This window comes from Mirounga angustirostris, unplaced genomic scaffold, assembly GCF_029215605.1.
Source record: "Mirounga angustirostris isolate CCGP_5_RB_7025 unplaced genomic scaffold, mMirAng1.0.hap1 SCAF_9, whole genome shotgun sequence".
NCBI classification, from domain to species: Eukaryota; Metazoa; Chordata; class Mammalia; order Carnivora; family Phocidae; genus Mirounga; species Mirounga angustirostris.
Window position 1 is genome coordinate 77,299,073 of NW_026991717.1, and position 13,673 is coordinate 77,312,745.

Below are 13,673 nucleotides of genomic sequence, written 5' to 3' on the forward strand. Positions count from 1 at the left end.
CTGACGTGGGGCTTGATCCTAGGACCCTAAGATTATGACCTGAACCAAAGGCAGACACTTAACCCACCGAGCCACCCAGGTGCCCCTATTTATTTATTTTAGAGAGTGAACGAGTGTGAGTGGGGCGGGGAGGGGCAGAGGGAGAGGGAGAGAGAATCCTCAAACAGACTCCCCGCTGAGCAAGGAGCTTGATCCCAGGACCCTGAGATCATGACCTGAGCCTAAATCAAGAGTTGAATGCTTAACAGGCTGAGCCACCCAGGTGCCCCAACTTTTTCCTTTTTGAAAGGAAATGGATACAGGTACATATCTCCTGAGTCACTGCTTAGTGTCTTTAGGTTATGCTAGAGCATAAATGGTGTGCTCACATTTAATGGGTTAGGTGCTCCTATTAGGGGTTACAAAAGTTTAGATTAAAAACAACAGAGGCTATACTTTTAGGGTTCATTTCTATAGTTTGTTACTAGAGAAGTTTCTCTGAAAATGTAGAATATCCAGAAAACAAAAACAAAAACATTGTTTTAAATAAGAAAAGGACCACCAGATAGAAAATACTGAATTATCACAAAACTCTTTGATTTTATTGACAACTTAAAATACAAATTTAATACCTTCTTGTGAATATGTAAAATGTATTTCCTTTATGTTAGTGATGATATGCTATTAAAGATAAAGCACTGGTTAAAAGATCCCTACCTTTTATTTTGCTCAAACACTTGTTAAGCACATACATTAATCAGCACAACTTTCTACTTTCCACCATGAACTAGTTGGACAGGCTTGTAATAATGCTAAGAAACCCTTTAATCACAGTGTGAGAGTGGGATGCTGACTCCCTAATGTTGGCTATGGAACTTTGGGCAAGGTGAGCCATACGGGTTGTCCTTTGCCAGTTGATGTCTAATCCAAGGGTGTGACTGACCAGTGAGTATTTCACTATCCTTTCATGCTTAAACTAGCAGATGTTATGGATGAATATATAGTTGAATGAATCAATATTAACAATGCCACATTTTACAGAAATCTTAATAATGCAGCTATACATGGGGCAGAAAGTGGGTAGGACCAATGACCACTACACAATGGCATGAGCAAAGTATTTTCTAAGACAAACCAGATGTAGCCAACCCATTCAGTCTGGTAAAGACTTTGACTTTCATTTTCAGCAACAAAATGTAAGCTGGTTCTCCAATTCCGCGGGATAGGACAATTTCAGAACTGGAACTGAATCTGAGAAGAATGATGCCTTGCCATAGAAAGAGAAACCTTTTGCCTATTACTTTTATCTTGCCCCATTTCCCTTCTATTATTTCCGAGATCATTTCATTCTCTGCAAATGTTACACAGTAGTGTGGGGGCCTACTGTGATAGAGGATATGGGGTCAATGTATAATATTTGCATTTATTGGTGGTGCCTGGATATAATGCAATAATTGAAAAACAGACAAAAGTAGGGCGCCTGGGTGGCTCAGTTGGTTAAGCGTCTGCCTTCGGCTCAGGTTATGATCCCAGGGGCCTGGGATCGAGTCCCACATCGGGTTCCTTGTTCGGTGGGGAGTCTGCTTCTCCCTTTACCCCCCATCCCCATTCATGATCTCTCTCTCAAGCTCTCTCTCTCAAATAAATTTAAAAAAATAAAAAAATAAAAAAAACAGGCAAAAGTAGAATATATTTTGAAGCAGGAAGCCCTTTGGCAGTTGATACATGTATAGCTTCTTGCCCCACTGTATAGACTATGGGCTCTTTTATTGGCATACATTCTGGAGAATAGTGAGGAGGAGTTAAAAGCAGACATGTCTCGGCAGTGATGATGAGATTAGGCCATCTAGTCAAAGAGTTGAGGTACTGTTTCCACCTGTTTCAAAAAAGGGTTGAAATGTCAAGAGACTAGTGTTAGTTGAACAGTTTATGACATCTCCTTTGCAACCGTTTCATATAGAATTATCCCATGGAGGGGCGCCTGGGTGGCTCAGTCGTTAAGCGTCTACCTTCGGCTCAGGTCATGATCCCAGGGTCCTGGGATCGAGCCCCACATCGGGCTCCCTGCTCGGCGGGAAGCCTGCTTCTCCCTCTCCCGCTCCCCCTGCTTGTGTTCCCTCTCTCGCTGTGTCTCTCTGTGTCAAATAAATAAATAAAATCTTAAAAAAAAAAAAAGAATTATCCCATGGAATACTCACAGAATGATGATCAAGCACCAAAGTTGAACCGAAATAAGGAGTGGGGCTAAATCTCTTACCTTTTAAGTATATCATTCTAAAAACTGTGAAATTGGTTAAAATCAACAATTTTGACAATGAGACTCTTTACTGAGGATGTGCTTAAGAGCCATCCGTTTCCCCATATTGCTTCTGTCAGCCAATTACACATTTTATTTTCCTGCTCAACAAATAGCATGTTAAACTGACTTGTAAAATACATTTTGATGTTGTAGAATTTCATTGTCAAATATCTTACACAAATGCACACACTTGCATACACACTTCTTCCAAATATGGAAGAGAAGCAATGATCCTAAATTCAACTATCAAATACTATTAGCTACATTTTTACTCGACTGTAATTTAGAAACATTTTCAAGAATCCTGACCCCTTTTCCTCATCTGGCAGAGAAGATTGAATGGGTCTCCTCACTATACTGATGATAAGAAGGCAAAGATAAACCAGAGAAGTCATGCTTGCCTTTAGGGATTCACCTGGTAAATTGCTGCTTAAAGAGTGCTGTCAATAAGTTAACTTCTTTACTGTCGGGAGCAATTCTCTACTGGCGGTGAGATGGACAAGATGACTGAACAGATCTTTTTTCATCTCAAGATCCAAAGTTTCTTTTCAAGGAATTGTGACTGGAGAACAGAAACAGTATTTAGGGCCTGTTCACAAACTTTTAACTTTAAAAGAACCTGCATTTTATTATGTTCTTTCTTTAGTGAACTTATGTAAAATCTCTAAAAAAAAAAAATCTTTATTCACATTTTGTATCGCTTTATTTATTTATTTCTGTATTTATTGTTTAAATAATGATAATGGTTAAGAGCCATTCTAGGACTTGATATTTTAGGGTGAAGATTTCCTCTTGTACCTTTTTTGTTCTCCTAGTATCTTAAAAGGAAGACTTTCCTCTTCCATTTCTCTTTTAGTCAGCAGAGAGATACAGTGAAATGGCTAAAAACAGAATTTCGAACCAGGTTGGGTGTTTATTATTTATTTATTTTAATTGCAGTATAATTAACATACAGTGTTACATTAATTTCAGTGTACAACCTACTGATTCAATAATTCCATACATTACTCATTACTCACCATGATAAGTGCAGTTGCCATCTGTTACCATAAATGTTATCATGTTATTTACCATATTCTTTTTTTTTATTGACCATATTCTTTATGCTGTACTTTTCATCTCGGTGACTTATTTATTCTATAACTAGAATCGTGTTACCTCTTTATCCCTTTTATCCATTTCACCCATCCTCCCACCCACCTTTCCTCTGGCAACCACCAGTTTGTTCTCTGTATTTAAGAGTCTGTATTTTGGTTGGTTTGTTCATTTGTTTTTTAGATTCTACATATAAGTGAAATTATATGGCACTTGTCTTTGTCTGCCTTATTGTACTTAGCATAATATCCTCGAGATTTATCCATGTTGTCGTAAATGGCAAGATCTATTCTTTTTCTATGGCTGAGTAATCCATTGTATGTCTGTGTATACACATATACACACACATATATACCATATCCTCATTCATTCATTGATTCATTTATTTTAAAACCAGTATAGTTAACATACAGTGTTATATTAGTTTCTGGTATAAAATACAGTGACTCAACAATTCTGTCGATTACTCAGTTCTCACCAAGATAAGTGCACTCTTTCTTCATCCCCACCATCTACTTTACACATGCTCCCACCTCCTTCCCTCCTGGTAACCACCAGCTTGTTCTCTGTACTTAAGAGTCTGTTTTTGTTTTTTTTTGTTGTTGTTGTTTATCTCTTTTTTACCATGTCTTCTTTATCTATTCATCTGTTGATGGACACTTGGGTTGGTTCCATATCATGGCTATTATAAATAATGCTGCTATAAACATAGAGATGCATATATCTTTTCAAATTAGTGTTTTTGTTTTCTTTTGGTAAATACCCAGTCGTGGAATTACTGGATCATTTGATATTTCTATTTTTAATTTTTGAGGAACCTTCATACTGTTGTCCACAGTGGTTGCACCAATGGAATTTCCACCAACAGTGCGTAGGTGTTCCCTTTACTCCACATCCTTGCCAACACTTGCTATTTCATGTCTTTTTGAGTCCACCCATTTTGACAGGTGTAAGATGATCTCTTATTGTGCTTTTAATTTGCATTTCCCTGATGATGATTGATGTTGAACACCTTTTCCTGTGTCTGTTGGCCATCTGTATATCGTTGGAAAAATGTCTGTTCAGGTTTTCTGCCCATTTTACAATGTCTATGTTGAAAGCACAGACTTTAGAACCAAGTTGGGTTTTTAAATATAACCCTGTCACCTATTAGCTATGTGACCTTGAATAACTAACACCAACCTCTTTCTTCCTCAGTTTACTTATCTGTAAAATGGAGAAAATAGCACTTATCTTATATGGCTATTGTGAGAATAAAATGAGTTAATACATTAAAAAGATACCTGGCACATGCTAAGTGTTGAATAGGTGTTTGATTCTGTTGCTTTTATTATGAGGATGGTTATTATTGAGGCAGTTCTCTCTTTTTTTTTAAAAGATTTTATTTATTCATTTGCGAGAGAGAGCATGAGTGGGGTGATGAACAGAGGGAGAAGCAGACTCCCTGCCAAGCAGGGAGCCCGGGACCATGCCCAAGTGGAAGGCAAATGCCCAACCGACCTGAGCCACCCAGGCTGCTCTGTGGCAGTTCTTATTAAATGTACTATTTTTTAAAAGATTTTATTTATTTTGAGAGAGCGCATGAGAGAGAGAGAGCACCAATAGTGGGGAGGGGCAGAGGGAGAGGGAGAATCAGACTCCCTGCTGAGTGGGGAGCCCTACAGGGGACTTTATCCTAGGACCCTGGGATCATGACCTGAGCCGAGGGCAGGTGCTTACCTGACTGAGCCACCCAGGTGCCATAAATGCACTATTCTTATGAATGTTAAATTATTCTCTAATTATATACATTAGAAAAATCAGTTTCAGAAATCATGACGCATTAAGACTGCACATTAGATGAGTGATAGAGTGGTTTTTGCATTAACCTTGCTAAGTTAGGATGATAATGTTGGAGAAATAAGAAAGCTGCAAATCGTAGAGGCCTTTGTAATTGAAACAGTGGAGTTATCTTGCCTGAGTAAGGGAAAGAAGTGTGTGCCACCATCACTTTACTTCTCTGAGTTCTTACTCACTGGCCATAGTAGGAATGTGGCTTCCATTTCATTCCCAGAGCTCATTGAATCCTCAGGTGCATAACTTATTTATGGTATTATCTTGTTCAGGGACTGAGCCTCTTGTTGACTACATTGTGAGTCACTTATGAGTAGTAACGACATTTCTTTAATCTTCGTAGTTCTCAACATCTAACACACGGGTACAGAGTAGGTTTTTAGTAAATATTTGTTTAATAAAGGCATCAATAAATGTCATCTGGCACTTAAAGTTAATGTTTAAGACTAGTTACTCCCCCAGTGTGATGTCAGCACGGTCGTTTGTCCTCATGCATTTTATTATTGAGGTAGAAAAAAAGTGAAATGGTTGCATATGACTTAGTAAATATGAATTTACACTACAGAACTGGGATTTGCCTCTTAGGTTCTTCAACTTTCACAGATTCAATATATAGTCACATTTTCAGTGTATACAAAGGTCTACTTATTCCCAGAAATCCTGGAAACTGTTGCTGCCATATAATTTTGTGCTGTGAAATCTCTTCCTAAAATCTCTGGATCTGGGTACATATGGACAAAGTCAAACTGTTAGTAAGTATATTTCATGGTGCATAAAATATATCAAATGCATAATTTATATTTTGATCTGAGTTTTCTGTATTATTGACCATGAGTTTTCTATAGCCTATAATTACCTTGCTTATCTGTAAGCTAAAATTAGAAGAAAGACAGTGTTTTTTTTTTTTTTTTAAAGATTTATTTATTTGACAGACACAGCGAGAGAGGGAACACAAGCAGGGGGGTGAGAGAGGGAGAAGGAGGCTTCCTGAGGAGCAGGGAGCCCGATGAGGGGCTCTATCCCAGGACCCTGGGGCCACGACCTGAGCCAAAGGCAGACGCTTAACGACTGAGCCACCCAGGTGCCCCAAGAAAGACAGTATTCTAGTACCTCTTTCCCTTTACTCTCATATACCAAAAGAATGGTTCTCTGAAGGTACAGATAATTAACATATATTTCTACATTCTGTCTTTTTTGGGAAGAAAGCAAATTCCAAAATAAGGGAGGACGCTGAGGTTGCAAATTCTTTACATAGAGAGTTTCCAGCTCAGGTTTTTCAAGGGGGGGGAAATATGCTTGAGAAATATCTTCCTATTTTTGCCCCTAAGGAAATAAAGTTACAACCACAGTCATCTAATCTAATCACTTTTCTTATTCCTTTCATAGATTCATCTCACAGGTGGACTGGTTTTCCTCATTTTCATTCTTTTCATGGATTCTCTTTTAGCCTCTGATTCCCTATTGATATCTATTGAAAAGTGCACAATTGCAATTTTAGCATTAAATTTCTCTATAATACTGCTTGTCTCTTTACCTCTCATTGATCCAAAGCTGTGTGCCAAGTCAATGGAGCAAAGTAAGTTTAATTCTTCCCTTGGCTTGTTTACCTACCTTCTTCATCAACCAGCAGCAATTAAAAGACACAACACCTCAGTTCTTTTCTTTGATATAATTAGATGAGTAATTCTTAAGAAGATCCACTTATTATTGATTCCTTTCAACTTTTCTCCTTTCCCCCGTTCTCACTGCATCCCACTTCACTTTCTCCAAAGTTAGCCACAGAAGTGGGACATCTGCTCAGAAAAACATTTAGATTGCTAATGATTCTTTTTAACATCTGTTACACTGCTACTGAACAGTTGTTGTTTCTTTAAGGAGGCTCAAGGGACAAGACCTATGTCACCTTAATAGTGGGTACTTTTTGGAAGTAGTAAGCCCTGTGCCTTTGGGAGCTATCCAAAAGTGCTATTGTGTACATACATAAACTTAATGTTTCCAGTCTCACATTTCTTTTTTGTCCAGGGCAGTATTTCTGATTACTTTGTGTCTGGTTATTGTTAGTACTTGACAGGGTTTTTTGTTTTTTTTTTCTTTGTCTTATTCCATTGCTCATTACAGTTGCACTTTTAAAGAGAGACACTATTAAGCACAAAACCTATCTCATATCCCCTACTGAATTGGATGTGAGCTTTTTACAAAAAAAAAAAAAAATTAAATAGGCTTTGATACCAACAACTCAATCTGTATGATAATTCACAATAAGAAAATGACTTGAGAATATGGTCTGAGACCAAATTTTTCTTTTCTGTTCAGTAAATGCACGTGTACTTATTCACAGACATTTTGTGTGAGAAGAAATAAAAAAAGAATTGCTTTTAAATATATCTTCCCAGGGTATCCTGGAAATATTCTCCTGTCCTCATGTTGCCAAAGATGTTATTCACACCTTCAGACCACAGGGACCAGAAATTACTGGTGAGACTAGATGTGGTTCACATAAAAACTAGCTCTCTGGTAATTCAAAAAAGTGGTGAAAGATCTAAAAGGAATTTAAGAAGTCAGGCTTCACAAAGGAAGGAAAAAAAAACCCTGATCACTGAAACAGAACTTAAAATAAGAATAAAATGATTATGTTTTGCTAATTTGTCTTCCATTTAAGTTTAGATCAAGCTAAATTTAATATCTACTTTTGACTTTTATTTATTAGATCTGTTTTACATACAAATATATATGGATAAAAAGATGACAGATAGTAGAGAGATGGCTAGTTTTCTCATATTCTGCACAGTCTTGATATTTCCCATTGTCTTTCAATGGCAAAAAGCCCTATGGCAACCTCTGGTGGATGAATTAATTATGATACTGGAGAAAATAACCTACTATCTTTAGAGGAATTTTTATAACTATAAAGAATTTTATTTCACATAACAAATAAAAACTCATATCAATAATGTAAAATGCAAGTTATTTTTCATCTGACACCTTGAGGTAAATATCATGGTTTGAGGTTGTTTTGTTTTGATTTTTCTGTTTGGTTTTTACCATCTTAGGAAAATCCAAGTAAAAAACAAAAGCAACAATCAAATTAACTCAGCTCCCTGGATTATTCCATTTTTGACTTTTCGTTCAGCTATAACTAGGTTGGATATAAGTGCTCTGATACTTTAGGAATTTTGTTATGGAGATTATTCATAAAAGTAAATCACCTGTAGTTTATTAAGCCAATTAAAGGAGCGCTAATCTCGTACAAGTTTTCTCTAGGATGGCTAATGCAATTTTGCATCAAGGCATAGAATTTAAAAGCTAAATGTTTTTTTGTTCCTTCTTTCCTAAATATTGTTCAATAAGTGATATATCACTTAATAAGTAATTGGAATCTTAAAAGTGTTGTAGACAAGAGACATTAATTGGCATAAAAGAAATAATGGTACAGCTTAAACAGATCACGCAGTCATATAAAAAGTAGCACTGGAAAAAACTAGTACAAAACAAAATATGTCAAATAGTAACACTTTGTGACTGATTCTAGATCTAAGATTCCCTGACTCCAACACCATTATGTTTTTCAAATACATTAAAATTGTGCTTCATAATTGAGTTTCAGTTTAGTTACATAAAATGAAATTCCTGTATGAAAAGTTTACATACTGGGACAGTTTATAATTTTACTTTCTTTTTTTTTAAACTTTTTTTTTTTTTTACTAGAGCAAGCACGAGCAGTGGGGAGGAACAGAGGGTGAGGCAGAAGCAGACTCCCCACTGAGCAGGGAGCCTGATGTGGGGCTTGATCCCAGGACCCTGGGATCATGACCTGAGCTGAAGGCCGATGCTTAACTAACTGAGCCACCCAGGCACCTCTTATTTTACTTTCTTAAATTTTAATTTTTAAGAGATAATGGTAAACTTTTGAATTAAAATGAATATAAATCTCATTGTGCAATCTATCCCCCTTCAATTTACACATACCTCAGTACAAGACCACTCAAGTCCCTATCCAATGAGGAGTTTCAGATAAGATATGGGAGACTTCAGAATAATCCAACAAAGTCTGATTCTACCCAAGGCTCTAACAGTGGTTTTCTAAGCCTTTTGTTTTACATTTTCATATATCTGAAATTTATATGCAACCTACCATTAATGACATATCATAGTTTAATGATTTCTTTCTTAGTGAACATAAAATCATGGTACATCTTACCATTAATGACATCTTAGGGTCAATAAATGTAAGTAGGTACAAAAGAATATATTGAATTTAGGAAGAACCCATCAGTCAGATTATGCAGAATATTCCTTTTTAAGCAGTAGCTAACACTTGATGCTCTTTATCCTTCTTGTTGTTATATTATCTAGCATCCATCCAAGTCACTCACTAAAATTTTTAAGCTGATTACTTTTTCAAACTTCATTTTCCTATCAGCCAGCCAATTCTCCAAAGTATAGCTTTATGAGAGAAAACAGTGACCCTGGAATAGATCATATCTGTTAGACTGTGTGAACACAGTACAGATAATGTATGTGAGATTTGTGGAACATTATCAATGAGGCACTCAAGTGGATTTTTATAGTGCAGCACTCGAAATAACCTATATGCTCAGGTGGTATTTCATCACGTAAACAGATTTTCCTTTATATATCTTAAACTTTAAAAATATCCAGCCAGTCAGGGAAACTTTCTTAATATATAAACGCAACATTCTTCCAGACTTCACACAGCAAAATCTATGCTTAAGACCCATGTGTTCTTGTATTTTAGCTTCTGCACATCTGGTCAGCAAAGCATCAGTTCCATGGCTCCTGGCACCACACTGTGTTTCTTGCCATTGGTATCGCTGGGGGGAAATTGTACTAAGTTATGTAAGTGGTAAGGTCCTGAGTTTGTTGTGTATTCAGAACTCAGTAGGACAAAAGGCCTGTTTGGGTAAATCTTTCCAAAAAGTCTAACGTCACTAGCAATGATGAGTGCCATCCATTAGTCCATTCTTCATTCATATGCAGCAGGAGGCAAGGAGTTGAAATTGGCAAGCCAACTTCTGCCTTTTCTCAACCTTTATTATTCTTATTCAAGGGATATGGCAGCCCTTTCCATTTAGCACCACTCAGGATCCCTTGGGTGTGTCGCTGTCACCTTGGTGAGACTCAGCTGCCTTGAGATGTCTCATCTTGCTAACCTAAGTGTCAGGTACTCTGTCTCAAAGGGCTTGTGTGTGTGTGTGTGTGTGTGTGTACAGTCCCAACATAAACACATAATATTATGAAGTTTGAATCCAGTATTTCAAAGTGAAGTTAATGAGCACACACAACACAAAAAAATAACTAGCATGTCTATTCAGACACAAAGCAAGCAAAAGCAATAGAATTGTATACAGTGGCCCTGAATTATATTTATTCTAGAATAAGCAGTATTCAAAAACTCATTTTAATCATTCAACTCCTTAGAAAGGTCAAGATCATTATATGTTTTTCTTGGACTGCTTAATTTATTGTTCCCATTTACACGGCTGCCTTCATTACTATGCAGATATAAAATGATAGGAAAAATTTATGGAGGGAGGCTATCTTCAAAATATTCATTAGTACAAAGAATTAGTAATATTCATTATCGCCTATAAAAATGGGACTATTTCAGTAGAACTTATGTTCAAATGTTCAGTAGAACTATATGTTCAAAATATAGTTTGGAAAAGGTACTAGGATAACAAGGAATAAAGAAAGGAAATAGAGAAATCACTATTAAACCACTTTCTTTAACTGTATTTATTATATTTGATGTTCAAATTTTAGCAAAAAGGCCTTCCAATCTCGAGGTATGCATATTAGCAACAAGGAATAAATATACCGTGTTATTTCATTCAATTTTAAAGCAAGCCTACTTTATGTCTTTGTTCACACTGAGCTAGGGGGAGGAAAAAAAAAAAAAAGCGAAGGCCAGTTCTTAAGCCACTCAAACGTTTTACTCCCACCTTGTGGCAGTGTGCTGCATGCTACTTTTCCAAATTTGAGAGTTCAGAATTTGACTTATTTTCTATATTGTCTTAACCACTGATGAAAACAAGATTGATTGGGAAAGGATTTTGTGATTTACCAAAGACGGAGGTCTGTGATACAGGGCTTTTGCAGCATGCAAATCAGCAAAGAGTGATATGAACGGTGCTACAGAATAAATAGGCTTCCTTTCTCTACCTTGGACATAGAATTTGAAAAGAAATTTTGAGGCTCCTCTTTTTGACCCACTGCACTGAGACACTTTGATTCAAAATGTTTTCAAATACCAAAATTATTTTCACAAGCCAAATTTAGAGTGTTAACAAAAGCACATCTCATCTAGTTTCTTTTAACATTAAAAAAAAAAAAAAATGCAAAGAAATACATTGGATATCTCTCCAAAAAGATACTACATGAATTGTCTGCAAAACTACAAAGAAAACTGAACTCGAATGCTTATTTACACAATTTTCTTTCTTTCTCTTTTTCCTTTATGTGGCTTGAGAAATAAATGGAAGAAATACCTCTGGCTGGTGAGTTAGAGAAGTAGATCTGAGTATGTTGTTTATCTCCTCAGACTTCTGCTTATTCCACAGTTTACTACCTTAAACTATTAACCAAAACTATCCTATCAAATTCTTCTTCCTGGATTGATTTTACTCTTCCCTGGTTGAGTTTAGCATCCACCTTTATTAGAAAAAAACATTCAGCTTCTTTGAGCCAGAATAAAATAAAAGCATCTTAGTTTCAGGATGAAACAACCCTAGAACCAGGGACTCTTTCTTCCATACTACAGCCAGGGACTTCCTCAAAGGCATCTGTGAGTCCTGCCTTATTGTGTTTCAGCATGGTCTGGCAATTTCCGAAGACAACCAGCTTTATATTTTCCAAAGGCTCTCGCCACCAAAAGCTGTGTTTGTGTCAGCATGATTTAACTTATGACTGACAGCCTCCATTTGAGAATTGTCTTTCCATTCAAACTTATCAGATCGAGTTCAGGGAGATTTAGTTAAATAGATTTTGTTGTTTCACAAAAGTGGGAAAATACGAGTAAGGAGTTAGCCTAATTTATGAAACAGAATTCCTAACTGATTTGAAATTGGATATTCCCTTTTAAAAACATAAAATAAATCCATTCGAATTATTTTTGTTATTTGTAAGATATACAATGATTTATATATACATATACATGAATGAATACACATACATACACACACAGAATGTTTTTACTCTTCCCAATTTTTGAGGATCACTAATAAAAGTACTATAATTTAACTATATTTCAATCCTCAGAGTACCTAGATTATGTAATAAATAAACTTTGTTCTTTATCCAGGTGTTTGCAATTTTTTTGTCCCTTAAAAATGAGTAATAGAAAGAGATGAGTTTTTACTATCTAATTGTTATTTGCTACCAATTAATGTTACTAAATTGGAAAAATAATTCATTTTCATCATGATTATCTTAATATTCTTTAAAAAAAGAACAATTTCAGACATTTGAAATCTTGACCAGAAGAAACTCCTTCCAAGTTTATAAATGATGAGATTAATTTCAAAATGCCAGTCACATAGCTGCTCAACATTTCAAGCTGAAGATGCATATGGGATTAAATATTAGACATGTCTCTAATATCTACGTTATTTCACATGTAACATTAACTTCTAGATAACATGTTCATTTCCTCTAAAAGCATATAAAAGAGCTTTCCTATTAAACATCTTTAGAGACAGAAAAAAAAATCTATCTCCTATTTTCTTTTTTAACATTTGTTTCTGTTATATGTGTAGGGGATTTTTTTCTCTGCAAAACTTGAGTTAGGAACCAGCCAGCTCTGTATATCTCCTCACACTCTCCACCTGCATCCTTATCTGAATGTCTCATCTGGGAGAATTTGAATTTTGTTTATCGATGTTGCATTTGTAACTGACTGCATGTTAAGCCAGGCTGCCATCCCTTTAGGAGCTAAACCACAGTAATAAATGAAGTTGAAATTCTTTATTCCTCATCTGGCACAAGTCATTAGTTTTCCTAAGTAAAGAAGTATTTATAAGGTTGCATTCCAGTCTTTCTCAAGCCCTAATTTTTTTTTTCCATTGTGAAAATTTCTTCCTTTTACTTTATTTTCTATCCATTTAAAATTTAATCTTAGGAGTTCTCACATAAGACTGAGGAAAAAAATTTTTTTTTTTTTTTTTTACTTTGTGTCAATATGTCCCTCCAAGATTTACAAATGCTGAAGTTCCTCAAAATAGTAAATCAAAATTGTCCTTTTTTCTTCAATATCCAAATAAGAGAATATCTCTGGATCACATTGGGCATACCCTAAAATAGCTAAGAATATGTTCCTTCTCATCACAAACAGGGATCTCAGACTCAAAATAATGGACGCTTAAAAATTAAATTTTATTTTTACACTTCTCTGTTATATAGACAATAGAAACTATATAACTCAAGCCAATTATTAATGGTTTTGTTTTCC

General features: G+C 35.8%; 1 pseudogene; it reads left to right on the plus strand.

The window, feature by feature from the left end:
* Positions 1-425: 425 nt before the first annotated feature.
* On the plus strand, positions 426-521 carry LOC123862791 (small nucleolar RNA U3; annotated as a pseudogene).
* Positions 522-13,673: the final 13,152 nt, after the last annotated feature.